Genomic DNA, 15,041 nt, shown 5'->3' with positions numbered 1-15,041 from the left:
CCAGAGAGATTACATTTTAAAAATAATTTCCATTATTATTGCTTTCACACTTTAACCACGGTTCCCCCTCCCTTATCTTCACTCACTTCCTCCCCTCTGACCTCTTCCCTCATCCACTCCTTTTTTTCTCTTTAGAAATGAATAGGTCTCCCATAAATATTAACCAACATGTCATACCAATTTAGTCTTAGAAGACTAGGTACCCCCTTTGTATTAAGGCTGGATTGTCAACCCAGTACAAGGAAAGGTGTCCCAAAAGCTGGTAGAAAAGTCAGAGAAAGTCCCTGCTCCCACAATTAAGAGTCCCACAAGAAGAACAAACTCTGCAACTGTAGCATATATTCAGAGGTCATAGAAAAGTCTCATAAAAGCTATCTGTGTTTTGGTTCTGTCTCTGTGAGTCCCTATGAGCCCATGTTAGTTGATTCTGTGTATTTTCCTGTAGTGCCCTTGGCCCTTCTCGGCACTATAATCCTTCCTCCCCATCTTCCAAACGTTCCTGAGCCAGAGCTGCCTGATGTTCGGCTGTGGGTCTCTGCATGTGTTTCCATCAGCTGCTGGATGAGGCCTGAACTGCCTATCTCCTGTAACCAGGAAAAACTTACAATTGAAACGTTAGAATACAACTAGGAAACAAAATATTTGACCTACAATTGGTCCTGCCTACAAGACATGCTGAGGTTAAAGTGGTGCTGAGAGGGACCCCAACTGTGACGCTGCCTGGAGCTCCAGGACCCAGAGATTGAACACAGAGACCTAGGATAGAAAGAGTCCTGGACAAAAAAAAATCAGTGAAGTGATTTTTAACGATATTCTTCTATACTCACAGATTGGTTCCTACATCAATTGTCATCAGAGAAATGAAAATTTTAAAGAAATTTCACCTTCAGAATCTAAAGAATGGACACCCTAATCAAATAGTGAATTAGTCATTAAGAGAAAGAAAAATTGGTAAAATTTAGAAAGGGGGAAGAAAAGTTAAATGAATTTCCCAAAGACAAAAGCATGGGCAATACACAACACCTAAAACCTGAAACTAAATGAGAAAAACTGGAGGTTTTCTGCTTTACAAATAAATGACTTCCCATATTGATGAAAGGCATCAACTTAAAGAATGTATGGGAAACATATAAAAATAAAAAAAACAAATGAAGGATAGAAGTTTTAAAAGTTACTAGCCCTAGTGTGCTTAAAATTTATTAAGGAATAATTCTAAAGGAACTAAAAAATGAGATATATGTTTAAAAGAAAAATAAAACTGGAAATTGCATTACTTATAGAAATAACAAAAACCAGCACATAACGAGAAATAGTAATTAAGGCTGAAATATTAACAACAAAAATTATACTTATATTCCCAAGGTAAGTAAATAATTTTTCACTAATGAAAATGAAAGAAAACTTTCAAGGTTAAAGGGGAATGACTTGGGAGACTGAGTCATTGGTAGCACTATAGTAATGGATTAAACCACTAAAAAGGAACCAAATATATTTGCTAATTGAACTTAGAACCCCCCACACAAGCAGACTACATACAATGAAGTAATAATTTGTAGCTATAGGGATGCCTTAGAACACACAACACTCTCACAGAGGGTCAAGGTTGTGTTCCCAACACTAACACTGGGGATCCACAGTTGCCAGCTCCTGGAAGACCCCGTATCCCTGGCCTCCATGGACATTGAACTCACACTCAGATACCTTCATGAAACCTCATGCAAATACACCTCTAAAACAATATTACTCTTTGCAAAAATGATTAGTAAATCACTTGGGGGTACTTTTATATAATGGAAATGATTTTTAAATATGTATATTTATAATTGAAATAAATGATGAAATTAATCTATTTTATTAGTGTTTAAAACAATACTTAAGGCAGGAGCAAGATTATGATATCGAAATTGACATCAGTTTATTGAGAAAATGAAAATGAGCCTTGAAGGAAATATAAAACAAATGCAGATTTAAAGCAGCATTAACATAAGCTCCATTTTTCCTAAAATAATCATGGTCTAACTTTACTATTGCTTGTGCATTGAAAAATTAGTATTCAACTGGCCTTTAAAAGTTGACTTAACTGTTTTGCATGATGTTACAACAACACAGCAGTGTCAGCACCATCATACAGCAGAAACCCTTGATACAGGTGTTTGAGAACCTGGTCCACCATAATAGAATACGCAAGCCTGGCTGAGTAGGTGTTTCCTAGACTTTCCCCACCAATAACCCAACCATGCTATCACTTTGCAAAGGAATGAGTAGTTGCAGCCACAAAAATTCATTTGCTATATACATAGCTGAGTTAAACTTCATTTGCTTGTCTGTATTTCCAAAATTCCACAAAGAAAACAGCATTGAAAGCTACGGGACATTAAATGCTGAACTGCTCTGACATGACAGTTCTATGATTAAGAAAAATAACACATGTATCCAAGACTCAGGTTTTCTTTTAAATGGAAAGTGTTAGGCTCAGTAAAAACTTTCATATTGATTTTTCTTTGGGGAACACACAAAAATAGTACCTGTGATAAAGGAGAAAACAATTTTCCCATCAAATTAAAGGGGACTAGATTAAACTACTTAAATTGATTGTATACTTATTTTATTCTAGTGAAGTATTGACTGCCAGGAAATGTGAAAAAAGAATGTTTCAGTATTTTAAGGCTAACCCTACTGTGAGCTTTTGTTTAATGGAGATGAATTAAAATCAGAGTGAAATTTACAGCTGACATTTCTAAATCAAAGAACATTCCCACTATTGCACATTCGATTACAGATTAAATTGTGTCAAGTTAATTACATAGATTCTGGGCCGGAGAAGCATTTGATTAGACTTGCCAATTTTGAAATATTTTTGGTCTAAAGGTTCAGCCTGAATTGGTGAATTTAGTATTTTTATCTACATTCTGAATCTACAGTGAGGACTCATACCCATAAAATATTTTAATAGTGGATAACACACTTTAAGATTCATTTGCTGAAGATTTTGATGAAATTAGTTTAAGTAAATGAATGAGTGACAAGCCACACATCCAAAGGTGCTTGGTAAAGAGCATGGCTTGGTAAAGAGTGTGACCTGGTAAGGACGTGACCTGATAAGGGTGTGACCTGGTAAAGAGTGTGGCTTGGTAAAGAGTGTGATCTGGTAAAAGGTATGGTTTGGTTGTGGTGTTAGAATGGCAGCTCGTCTTGAAAGATCACACCAGGCCAGTACAGTTCCACAGGAGAGGTTTATTTTTAGGGAAAGGACAAAGGGGGCAATGAAAAAGAAGTAAGGAGGAGGAAGGTCAGAGGACTCTGTTTTTTATGTGGACTGTGACAGAACCACACATGCGGCCTGCAGGTAAAGGTGGGCAGGTAGACCAGGTGAACTTTGAGAATGTATGGCAACTGTTATAGCAAGAGATGCACTGGACCTTTCCTAATCACCTAGGGGTGGTGGTACATCATCGCTGGATTCAGAGGTGACCTGTGACCTGACCGTAAAGCCAGTTCTTATGCCAATCCCGGTAAAACATGTGCCTGGGAAAGAGTATGACCTGGGAAAGAGTGTGACCTGGGAAAGAGTGTGCCTGGGAAAGAGTGTGCCTGGTAAGGGTGTGAGCTGGTAAGGGTGTGAGCTGGTAAGGGTGTGAGCTGGTAAAGAGTCTGACATTCATCTTATGGTTTTCAGAATTTGACTGACATTTCTACACATTGTGATACAAAGAAAGGTCAGCCATGCTTCCCCCAAACCCATGTGATAGCAGCAAGAGTCAGCCAAGCTTCCCCCAAATGCATATCCTGTTGTTCTCTTATTCTAATCATCTAATCTATTATATTTCACAGACTGGTGTATCTTAAGGTGATACTTTAAATATCCTTAGAGAATATGTAATGGATCTAACACATCAAAAATAAAACAGAAAAGCAGTAAATAAACAATACACCAGTGAAATGAAACTGATGAGACTTAAATTGTATCTTTGACAAAAATACAATAGCCTTTGCCTTTCCTCAACTTAGCAAAATATAATAATTGAATATTACACAGGAACACACAGTTCAGTTCTTAACTTAAACACATACATTATATCCATGTATACCACAGTTACTTTTTATCTAAATTATTATATGCAATATTTCTGTTTTGATATAATACAGTATTGATATAAAATACGAATAATTTAGTTACATAATTTAAAGATTATAGTTCTATTGTTTTGAATTGATTCCAAAGAATTGTATAACTGTCAGTCATCTTCTAGGTTAAATCACCATACGCAGAAAGTCTAGTATCTACTTCCTACATGCCTTTGGTTTGCTCCTCACAATGGAAATACCAGGGAATCTGACATGATTTAACTTTTAAAGAAACTCTTGGCTAACTCCTGGGCATGAATGAAGGGAAGGTTCTCTGCATGTCCCTGCCAAACTTACTGTTTTCCTTCTGATCATAGACAGCATAGAATATGGGAAATGAAACCTGATTCTGGATTTTAGTTGGAAGATTCTCATTGCTAGTGATACTCATGCAGATATTTTCCACATGATTATGTAAAGAAACATCTATTTGCATTTTTGATGGCATTATATCTGTTTCTGTTATGTCATTGATAATTTTGATTCTGTGCGGTGGTTTGAATGAAAATGGCCCCCCATAGGCAAATAGGAAGTAGCGCTATTAGGAGGTGACGTTGTTGGAGTAGGCGCAATCGTTTTGGAGGAAGTATGCCACTGGATACAGGTTTTGAGGTTTCAAGGCTCAATCCCGACTCCGTGTCATTCTTTCTTGCTGCTCCGGATGTAAAACACTAAAGCTTCTCCTCCAGCACATTGTCTTCCTGCACGGCACCATCCTCCTATCCATGATGATAATGGACTAATCCTCTGAAGGATAACGCAGCCCAATTTAACTGCTTTCCTTAATAAGAGTTGCTATGGTCATGGCACCTCTTCACAGCAGTAACACATCCTAGGTAAAATACCTTGAGAGATATGTGCCTTTAAGTTTATCCTTTTAGTTGATGAACTAAATTTAGACTTTCCCAATGGTTTTCCTGAAGCATAAGCCTTTCATTTTATATTGTACTTTCCTCTTCTTTCGTTTGTTATTTCTACATTGGCTATTGATCCAAATTCACTTTGAGATCAAGGCGGCTACAATTTACATTGAGATTCTCCATAAACAGTTCTGACTTTTGTTTGTTGGCAGTAATATCACTGTTCACTGACATTTTGTATTTTGTATAAAATCCTCCTCTGTTGTGGATTAATTTGAGAATCTTGGGCAGCTACAGTGAACCCCTAACACTATTTCATCAGCATGAGATTTGGTGCAAACAAACACTGCAGATACAATTAGTTAAAAGGTTTGAAGTCATTGTAGGGAAATAAAAAGTATATTTGAGAACAGAGATGCAATGCATAAATATTATGGAACAGTAATGAAACTACAGAATTGCAGCTGTAGACAAAGGCACTCCAAGCTCCATGCCATCACCAGAGGCTCTGGAGAGACAGAAAGGAAATGAACTCATTCTGAGAGGATGCACTGATGGGTTGACATCATGGATTGCTCTTTCTGTCTTTTTCTGGAATTGCCCAAGGATACACTTCTACCTCCTCCATTCTGTGCTTTGTTGTTTATTTTCTTCAAAGAAGAGGTTTCTCGGATATGATCACAGAACTATGATCTAGGTAAAAGAATTAGGTTTGTTGTAGTAGTATGGTGCAAAGTATATAGATTTTTCAATATGTAATGGAGACCATGGTATCCCAGTACAGCATTGGTGTGGCAAATGACCTAAAATGTGGAAATTACTGTAGAGGAGGACAACAGGGAGTTGTTGAGTGAATTTTTAAATGCTTGGTACCAAATAGCCTTAAAGGGGGCATTTGTAGAAATGCAAATATGAGAGGTGGCTCTGCTCATGCCTCAGAAAGCAATGAGGAAGTAGAAACCTTCCAGCTCTGCCAACCAGGAAGACAAATATGGGCAAAGGTTCTAAGGGAAGCACAAAATAATGCAGTCATGTTACAAGAAATGAGAGAAATCAGGACTGTAGATGATACATACGAACTGAGCTGGGGTCCAGGAAGGCAGATCTATGTAGTTATGAGGCTAGATGAAGAGCACAGAGAATTCCCCAGCACAGCATCGGCTGTTGACTCCTGCTGCCTCATGTAAGAGCTGAAAAGAGAGTGGGGGTGGGGTGCGGGAAATGCTGGAAAGTTCACAAGAATCTAAGCAGCCTGTTAGCACATAGGTCTTCAGTGGCATTTAGCTATCAGCAATAGCTTTCTGTGTATAAATCGTTCATGTTTATACACAGAAATTTGTGTATTTTGTGGTTCTGTATTTTATTAATTTTGTCGCTAAGAATGTAATTTTCATACTTCTGTTTTCTGGCTGTAAAATTGCTGTACTGCAGAATTATGAATTTGCCTTGCTGATTATCAATGTATTTTTAAGTTCATAGAATATCTAAGCAGAAATTACATATATTTACGATAATACCCTTGCTCCCACCCCAGCATCTCATCTCCCAGTATCACCATCCTCAACAACATTCTCCCTGTAATCATTAGCACCAGCCATCAGTATCCCTACCACAGTCGTACTTTGGCTACAATGAGTGAACCAAATTTGATGTTAACTACCACACTTGAAATTTACTTTTGAGCCCAGGGTCGGTCCAGGTATATAGTCTTTGGGTAGTGGCTTAGTCCCTGTAAGCTCTGGTTGGTTGGCATTGTTGTTCATATGGGGTCTCGAGCCCTTTCAAGCTCTTTCAGTCCTTTCTCTGATTCCTTCAACGGGGGTCCTGTTCTCAGTTCAGTGGTTTGCTGCTGGCATTCGCCTATGTATTTGCTGTATTCTGGCTGTGTCTCTCAGGAGCAATCTACATCCGGTTCCTGTCCGTCTGCACTTCTTTGCTTCAATGAATGGCCTAGTAAGAGCACCAGTAGAAGGGGAAGCCCTTGGCCCTGCCAAGGCTGAACCCCCAGTGAACATGATTGTTGGGGGGAGGGCGGTAATGGGGGGAGGATGGGGAGGGGAACACACATAGAGAAGAGGAGGGGGAGGGGTTAGGAGGATGTTGGACCGGAAACCGGGAAAGGGAATAACAATTGAAATGTAAATAAGAAATACCCAAGTTAATAAAGATGGAGAAAAAAAAAGAAATTTACTTTTGAATGTTGAGCTTATTCCCGTATGATAGGCTGATGTCACTCATTCAGTTAGGCTTTTATAATCTGATGGTATTTTAAAAGATTTTTTTAAACATATGAATTTAAATATTCACTATGATGTTTAATCTTGACTGTTAACTTGACTATATTTGGAATTAGCCAAACACCAAGAAGCTGTATACATCTATACAGGATGTTCTTGATGAGCTCACTTGAGGTGTGAAGATCCAGGCTGAATGTGGGCCACGCCTTCTGGTGGCAGAGCACAATAAAAGACAGGAAGGAAGGAAGCATTTGCTTTTTGCCTGCTTGCTCGCACTCTCAGCAAGTGCATCTATGCTGCTGAGAATTCCCAGCATTCTTTCCCTGGCATTAGAGCTTAATTCTTCAGGATTTCAAGGCCGAATGAAGACCAGCAGCTCTTCAGGACACAAGGGCCAGCTTGGAACTGCTTATGTATTGAGTTTTATACACTGACCTAGATCCTTGGTCTTTCCATTGGTAGACGGCCATTGTTGTATTCCCTCGACCAAAACCTGCAAACCACTCTAATAAATCACACACACACACACACACACACACACACACACACACACACACACACACACACACAGGCATGCAAACACTCAAGCACATGTACACACACAAGTTTTCTGTTCTTCTAGAGAACCCTAAGACCATCTACAGAAAACAACGATCTGAAGTTTTGCTTCACTTCTGTCCTTTCCTGTCTTAATCACATTAACTTTCCACGGATGGATCTCCTGAAGAAAGACAGGTCCTTTTGTTTGTCATTATCTCACAAAAAAAAAAAAAAAACGTCGTGGGTTACATGTTTTGTACAGTGTGTGACTCTGGCTTTTCTGGTTGTTCTTCAATAAGCAGAAGAAATGTCCTTGTATACTCAATTTAATCAATAGGTACTGTTGGAATTTACCTAATGATTTTTGGAAAAATACCAAGATAAATGTGTGATTATCTGTAATTAATATTAAATTTTCACTGTGTGGTGTTATTTTGTGATATAAAAAACAGTTTTCCATTTCTATAATTAATTATCTGTTTTATGTAGGCTTCCCATGTGGTATGAAAGTTTTGTTTATACATTTTGAATAAAGTGATAATCTTCTAACCTTGTGATGTATTTTACTTGACATAAACTTAATGAAGATTCATAGAATCATACTGTCTTTATCACACCTCTGCTTTTCTAAATTTGGAAATACACTAGATTTTTCACAGCATTCGCTGACAGCATATGGTCGGTCATACTTCTATTTCTGGGAATTCAAAAATAATGGATGATTTAATTACTGTAACTGTAGTCACATTTTCTATTTTCTTATTCTAGTCTCCATTCTCATTGGTGGTGATCTGAAATGTGGTTACATTGCATTACATAATTTGTTGACATTTATTTTTCAAAATTTGATTAATTTTTCTGGAAGATACACAATAATATTCCCTCCTTACTTTTAAATATTAATAGTTTAGATTTTTGATTTTATGAAACATTCTATCTGAAGGGACAATTTTCATGCCGTTTCACATACTCAGTTCTTAAACTATATTTATGAGAAGCTTACATCAATGTATTTATTAAAAATTATTTTGGTGGATTTTTTATTTGAGGAGCATGAAGTGTCCTTTCCAGTATCATTTCTTTAATTGTTGTTTGAAGATCATTTTGTTAGATATTTGTATAGCTATACCAGTTTTCTTTCTTGGGTCCATTTTCTTGGAAAATAATTTCCCAACCATTTACTCTGAGGTAATCTGTCTATCTTTGATGTTAAGATGTTCTTCTTATATGTATGGGTTCCATTTTTGTGTATGTTCTGTTAGTCTGTGTCTTTTTATTGTGAAATTGAATCCATTAATAAGAGACATCAAAGACTAATGACTGTTAATTCCTATTATTTTATTGTTTCTATTGTTGTTGTAGTAGTTGTAGTGTGTGCATGTGTGCGTTCATGTGTGCGTGCATGTGTGTGTACATTTGCATGCATACATGCATTCACACATGTGCACATGCTTTCTTTCTTCTTTTTACTGGTGTGGAATTATTCATTTCCTGTGTTCATATAGGTGAAATGATTCCTAATGACATTCTGCCATACTCGTAGATTGGAGGCTAGCAAAACTGTCATCAGAGAGACTTCATCCAGCAACTTATAGAAGCAGATGCATAGACCCACAGCAAAACATTAGTGAAAGTTTGGGGAATCCTGCAGAATAGGATTGTAGGAGTCAGTGGGCCCAAGGACACCACAAGAACAAAAATGCCCTAAATCAAGTAACCAGATCTCATAGAGTCTGACAGAGACTGAAGCAAAAATCAAGGAGCCTTTATGCATCTGACCTTGATCCTCTTCCGTTATGGTTGTATATCTTGCTCTTCTCATGGTACATTTAACAGTGGAAGCAGGGACTGTCTGTGATCATTTTGCCTGTTCATTACCTTCTACTGTGTTGCCTCATCCAGCCCTGATATGAGGTATGTGCCTAGTCTTACTGTAAGTTGTTCTGCCAAATTTGATGGATATACCCAGGAAGCCTGCTCTTTTCTGAAGGAAAATGGGGAAGGAGAGAATCTGGAGGAAAGGAGAGATGGGGAGAGGAAGGAGGGGAAAATTCCAGTTGGGTGTAATATATGAGAGAGTAATAAGTAGGTAAATAGGTATGTAAAGTATGTAAGTAAATAAATAATCATTCCTGTTATTTTGATGTTTTGCTACTTTGCTCCTCCTTATTTATAAAAATTTCCCTTATCGGTTCTCTCAGTTCTTGTTTGAATTTTGCTATTGGTCATTTTCTTGGGATATTATAGTGTTTTGCAATATTTAAAACAGATGATTAAATCTTGAAGCCTTGTTTATTGTTGATGGTGGGGCTCATGTTTCCCTCTCCTGAGGAAAAGCATATTTGTCTTTCAGTTATATATGGGGCCTTGCTGCATTGTAGGTTAGCTTAAGGCTTCCCTACCCTGGCTAGGGAATTCTGGGTAGAAATCTCCTAAGTGTTCTATTTACTATTGAGATTATGGTAGCCATCATTTTTATTTTCAGATTCTTTGATGGTGTCAGCGTCTCGTTTGTGTCACTTGAATTTCCATGTGCAGTGCCTGTGAGAATTCACAGCCAGGATGCGATATTACTGACCTTCATGAATAGCACGTGCCCAGCTAAGCATCTCAGGGCTTTCAGGGGAAGGGAGCAAAGGAGTACAGAATCAGCAACCCGGGCCAAAGCTACTTTACCTTTGGTTCTTCTTCTGTTTTATTTAACTCTTTGCTATCCCTAGGCCCAAAGACACTGGCTTCAGGGAATTACGGAAAAAAAAGGATTAATTGTTAGGGCTCTTTTCTGTCTGGCTCAAAGATCACTTGCTAGCAAAGCCAAAGGTTTGTAGTTCTTTAACCAGAGAAAAAGAAAAGAAAGAAACAAGGAAACAGGAAAAAAGAGACAATTCAGGCAAACAGAACAAACCATTCACTCTGGATGAAGTTGAAGAGAGCTACACCGTCCTTTAATTTTTGTTTTCAGTATTTACAGTTTCTCTAAACCAAATTACCTCATACAACCACCAGGTAGAACCGTTACAACAGGATAATCAATTATGTGATTTTATAAAAGTTTTGCATTTCAATAAGTTCATAGTAAGTTTAAAGCAATAATTCATGTCATAGATCGATAAGACTTAAGGAAACAAAGCGCAATTGATTGTATGTTTTTTCATTAATACTAGAATCTCACTAAACATTCATTATCTGTTACTACCATCAGAATTTCATGATGAGCTTAAAGCAATAATTTTTTTCAAAGGAATTTTTTATTGGATATTTTGTAATTTACATTTCAAATGTTATCCCCTTTCCCGGTTTCCCATCCATAAACCCCTTATCCTATTCCCTCTTCCGCTTCTTCTATGAGGGTGCTTCCCCTACTCGACCACCCCTCCTTCCTGACTCCCTGCCCTGACATTCCCCTGCACTGGGGGGTCCAGCCTTGGCAGAACAAAGGGTTTCTCCTCTCATTGGTGCCCAAATAGGCCATCGATGCAGTTGGAGCCATGGGTCTGTCCAAGTGTAGACTTTGGGTAGTGGTTTAGTCCCTGGGAGCTCTATTTGGTTGGTATTGTTGCTCTTAAGAGGTTGCAAGCCCCTTCAGCTCCTTCAATCATTTCTCTAAATCCTCCAACAGGGACCCCATTCTCAGTTCAATGGTTTGCTGCTAGCATTCGCCTCTGTATTTGACATGCTTTGACTGAGCCTCGCAGGAGACAGCTATATCAGGCTCCTGTCAGCATGCACTGCTTGGCTTCATCAATATTATCTAGTTTTGGTAGCTGTATGTGTATGGGCTGTATCCCCAGGTGAGGCAGTCTCTGGATGGCCTTTCCTTCAGTCTTTGTGCCAAACTTTGTCTCCATATTTCCTTCTATTAATATTTTTGCCCCACCCCTTTCTAAGAAGGACTACTGAAGCATCTAAATTTGCTGTCCTTCTTGAGCTTCTTGTGGCCTGTGAATTTTATCTTCAGTAATTCGAGCTTTTGAACTAATATCCACTTATCAGTGGGAGGGCTTTTTTTTGGTGATTGGGTTACCTCACTCAGGATGGTATTTCCTAGGTCCATCCATTTGCCTATGAATTTCATGAAGTCATTGTTTTTAATAGCTGAGTAGTACTCCGTTGTATAAGTGTATCACATTTTCTGTATCCATTCCTCTGTTGAAGGGCATCTGGGTTCTTTCCAGCTTCTGGCTATTATAAATAAAGCTCCTCTGAACATAGTGGAGCATGTGTCTTTGTTATATAGTGGGGCATCTTTTGGGTATATGCCCAGAGTGGTATAGCTGAGTCCTTAGGTAATATTATGTCCAATTTTCTGACGAACCTCCAAACTCATTTCCAGAGTGGTTGTACCAGTTTGCAATCCCACCAACAATGGAGGTGTGTCGCTCTTTCTCCACATCCTTGCCAGCATCTGTTGTCACCTGAGTTGTTTTTTTTTTTTATTTTCTTATTTTTTTGGTTCTTTTTTTCGGAGCTGGGGACCGACCCAGGGCCTTGTGCTTCCTAGGTAAGCACTCTACCACTGAGCTAAATCCCCAGCCCCCCTGAGTTTTTATCTTAGCCATTCTAACTGGTGTGAGGTGGAATCTCAGGGTTGTTTTGATTTGTATTTCCCTGATGACTAAGGATGTTGAACATTTCTTTAGGTACTTCTCAGGCATTCAATATTCCTCAGTTGAGAATTCTTTGTTTAGTTCTATACCCCATTTTTAATAGGGTTATTTGGCTCTCCAGAGTCTAACTTTTTGAGTTCTTTGTATATATTAGATATTAGCCCTCTATCAGATGTAGGATTGGTAAATATCTTTTCCCAATCTCTTGGTTGCCATTTTGACCTAATGATACTGTCCTTTGCCTTACAGAAGCTTTGCAATTTTATGTAGTCCCATTTGTCCATTCTTGACCTTAGAGCATAAGCCATTGGTGTTCTGTTCAGGAAATTTTCCCCAGTGCCCATGTGTTCAACGTTCTTCCCACTTTTTCTTCTATTAATTTGAGTGTATCTGGTTTTATGTGGAAGTCATTGATCCACTTGGACTTGAGCTTTTTACCAGGCAATAAGAATGGTTCTATTTCCCCAGTGAACTAGACTGGTGGGGGGAGGGCGGCAATGGGGGGAGGGTTAGGAGGGGAACACCCATAAGGAAAGGGAGGGGGGAGGGGGATGTTTGCCCGGATACCGGGAAAGGGAATAACACTCGAAATGTATATAAGAAATACTCAAGTTAATAAAAAAAAAGAATGGTTCTATTTGCATTCTTCTACATGCTGAACACCAGTTGAACCACCACCATTTGTTGAAATTACTATCTTTTTTTTCCCACTAGATGCCTTTAACTTTTTGTCAAAGATCAATTGACCATAAGTGTGTTGGTTCATTTCTGGGTCTTCGATTCTATTTCACTGATCTACCTGTTTGTTTCTGTACCAATACCATGCAGTTTTTATCAATATTGCTTGGTAATACAGCTTGAGCTCAGGGATGGTAAATCCTCCAGAAGCTTTTGCTGTCCTGGGTATTTTGTTATTCCAAAGGAACTTGCAAGTTTCCATGTTTTTTTTTGTCAAGAGACAATCATTTGCTTTGTGTATTATTAGATTTTTTAAATTTTTATAGATAAACTAGTCAATATTTTATTTTCTCTCCTTGCAAGTACAATAAACTCTCTATTTCTAGTTAATGACCTTTAGTTATCAGATAATGTTCTCACACCTAACCTAGAAGGAATGTTTTCCATGTTGTAAATTTGTCCCAAGTTTACTTTCTTTTCCTAGTGCAATTAGCTCATGATACCTGAAGGTTTATAGAGCTCTGATTTTATTCTATAGAGGACTTCAAAATACTTGTATACATTTAGAAATTCTATAAAAATATCATTATCAGGAATTATGAAATCATCAATTTCTCTACACAGCATTATTACATAAAAGTTCATCTTCATGTTGATCTGCAGAAAATTTGCCCAGTAAGGTGGGCTGATGCCCCTCAATCATTAGACTCTGTAATAATGATAGAAAAAGCTTATTAGCCTCAAGAAGCAACCCTGGATGAAGTTTCTTAGAAAATTAAATTCTTAAAACTCAGACATTATAGCACATGCAAAAGAGTGGAACGTCTCTTCAAAATTCACTTGCACACCTTCACCTTTAGTAGATGGCTTCTAATAATAAACATTCCTAATCATCTCTAGAAACATTTTTATTGGTAATCCATTTGACCTGATATTAGTGTATCAATATTGTATCCATAGTTCACTTTTATCAATGTTCCAGTTTATTACATTTCCTCTCCCTTTTTATGTTCACTTTACTTCAATTTTTATGCCTTATCCGTGAAAGAACTGGTTTTCTTTAACTTCTATATCTAATTCATACAAAGAATTCTCATTTTGCTCTGTCACCTCTTTGAATACAAATTTTATACTTTTGACTCCCACTATCCCTGATGAAATCTTAGCTCTTAATCCTAATGAGCCTCTTTTACTTGACAAATACCTTATTTTCTGTAACTCCTAAGATGTTTCTTTTTTTATTATCATTTATAATCTTGCTATGATAGTTCTGAGTATGAATCTTTTTGAATCCATCTTCGTGTTTTCTTATTCATTCAACTTCTAGGAAATTTATCAAATTTCTGAAATTTGGGTCATGATTCCTTCTGATTTTGTATTTCTGTTTCTTCTTCCTTATCTGGTGTTCTTTTTGCACATGTGCCATTGCTTTAAATGATGTCTTAATTTTGAATCCTTACTGAATTATCTTCATTTTATTTTTCTCTCTGTGACAGGGAAGGGACCTACAAAGAAATCTTAAACGAGGACATGAAAATTGATGGAGAAAATATCAAAACAGAGCACTCTGCATCATGCTCATAGAAATACTTAACAGCACAAATATATGACCCCAGGAAAAAGAAGGAAAGTAAAGGGAGAGGAGGCAATGAGCTATTAGGGTGCTTCACTGCAAATGCTAAGCAACTATATCTCATGTAAGGCATCATTCATAAACTGAATTTGTTATAGCTTTTGGAAAACTAATAGTTTGTAATAAAGCTTTCTATAATTCTCATGTAAATATTCGCCAGGAATGCATACAGATGTTTGTGAGTCCACTAAGAGATAGAAGGTGGAGCCAAATGAAAGACAAATGGAAAAAACTACACACATGTTGACTTAGCAAATGAATTTTGCTGTGCTTATACAATTTTTAAAATAATTAAGGATAAAAGAACAAACCATTGATACACAAAATTGAACAGAATTTACTAATGACATTAATAAGTACA

This window comes from Rattus norvegicus, chromosome 2 (assembly GCF_021556685.1).
Source record: "Rattus norvegicus strain SHRSP/BbbUtx chromosome 2, alternate assembly SHRSP_T2T, whole genome shotgun sequence".
In the NCBI taxonomy this organism is placed as follows: Eukaryota; Metazoa; Chordata; class Mammalia; order Rodentia; family Muridae; genus Rattus; species Rattus norvegicus.
The sequence above is the reverse complement of the archived record's forward strand: the minus strand, read 5'-3'. Positions refer to the sequence as shown.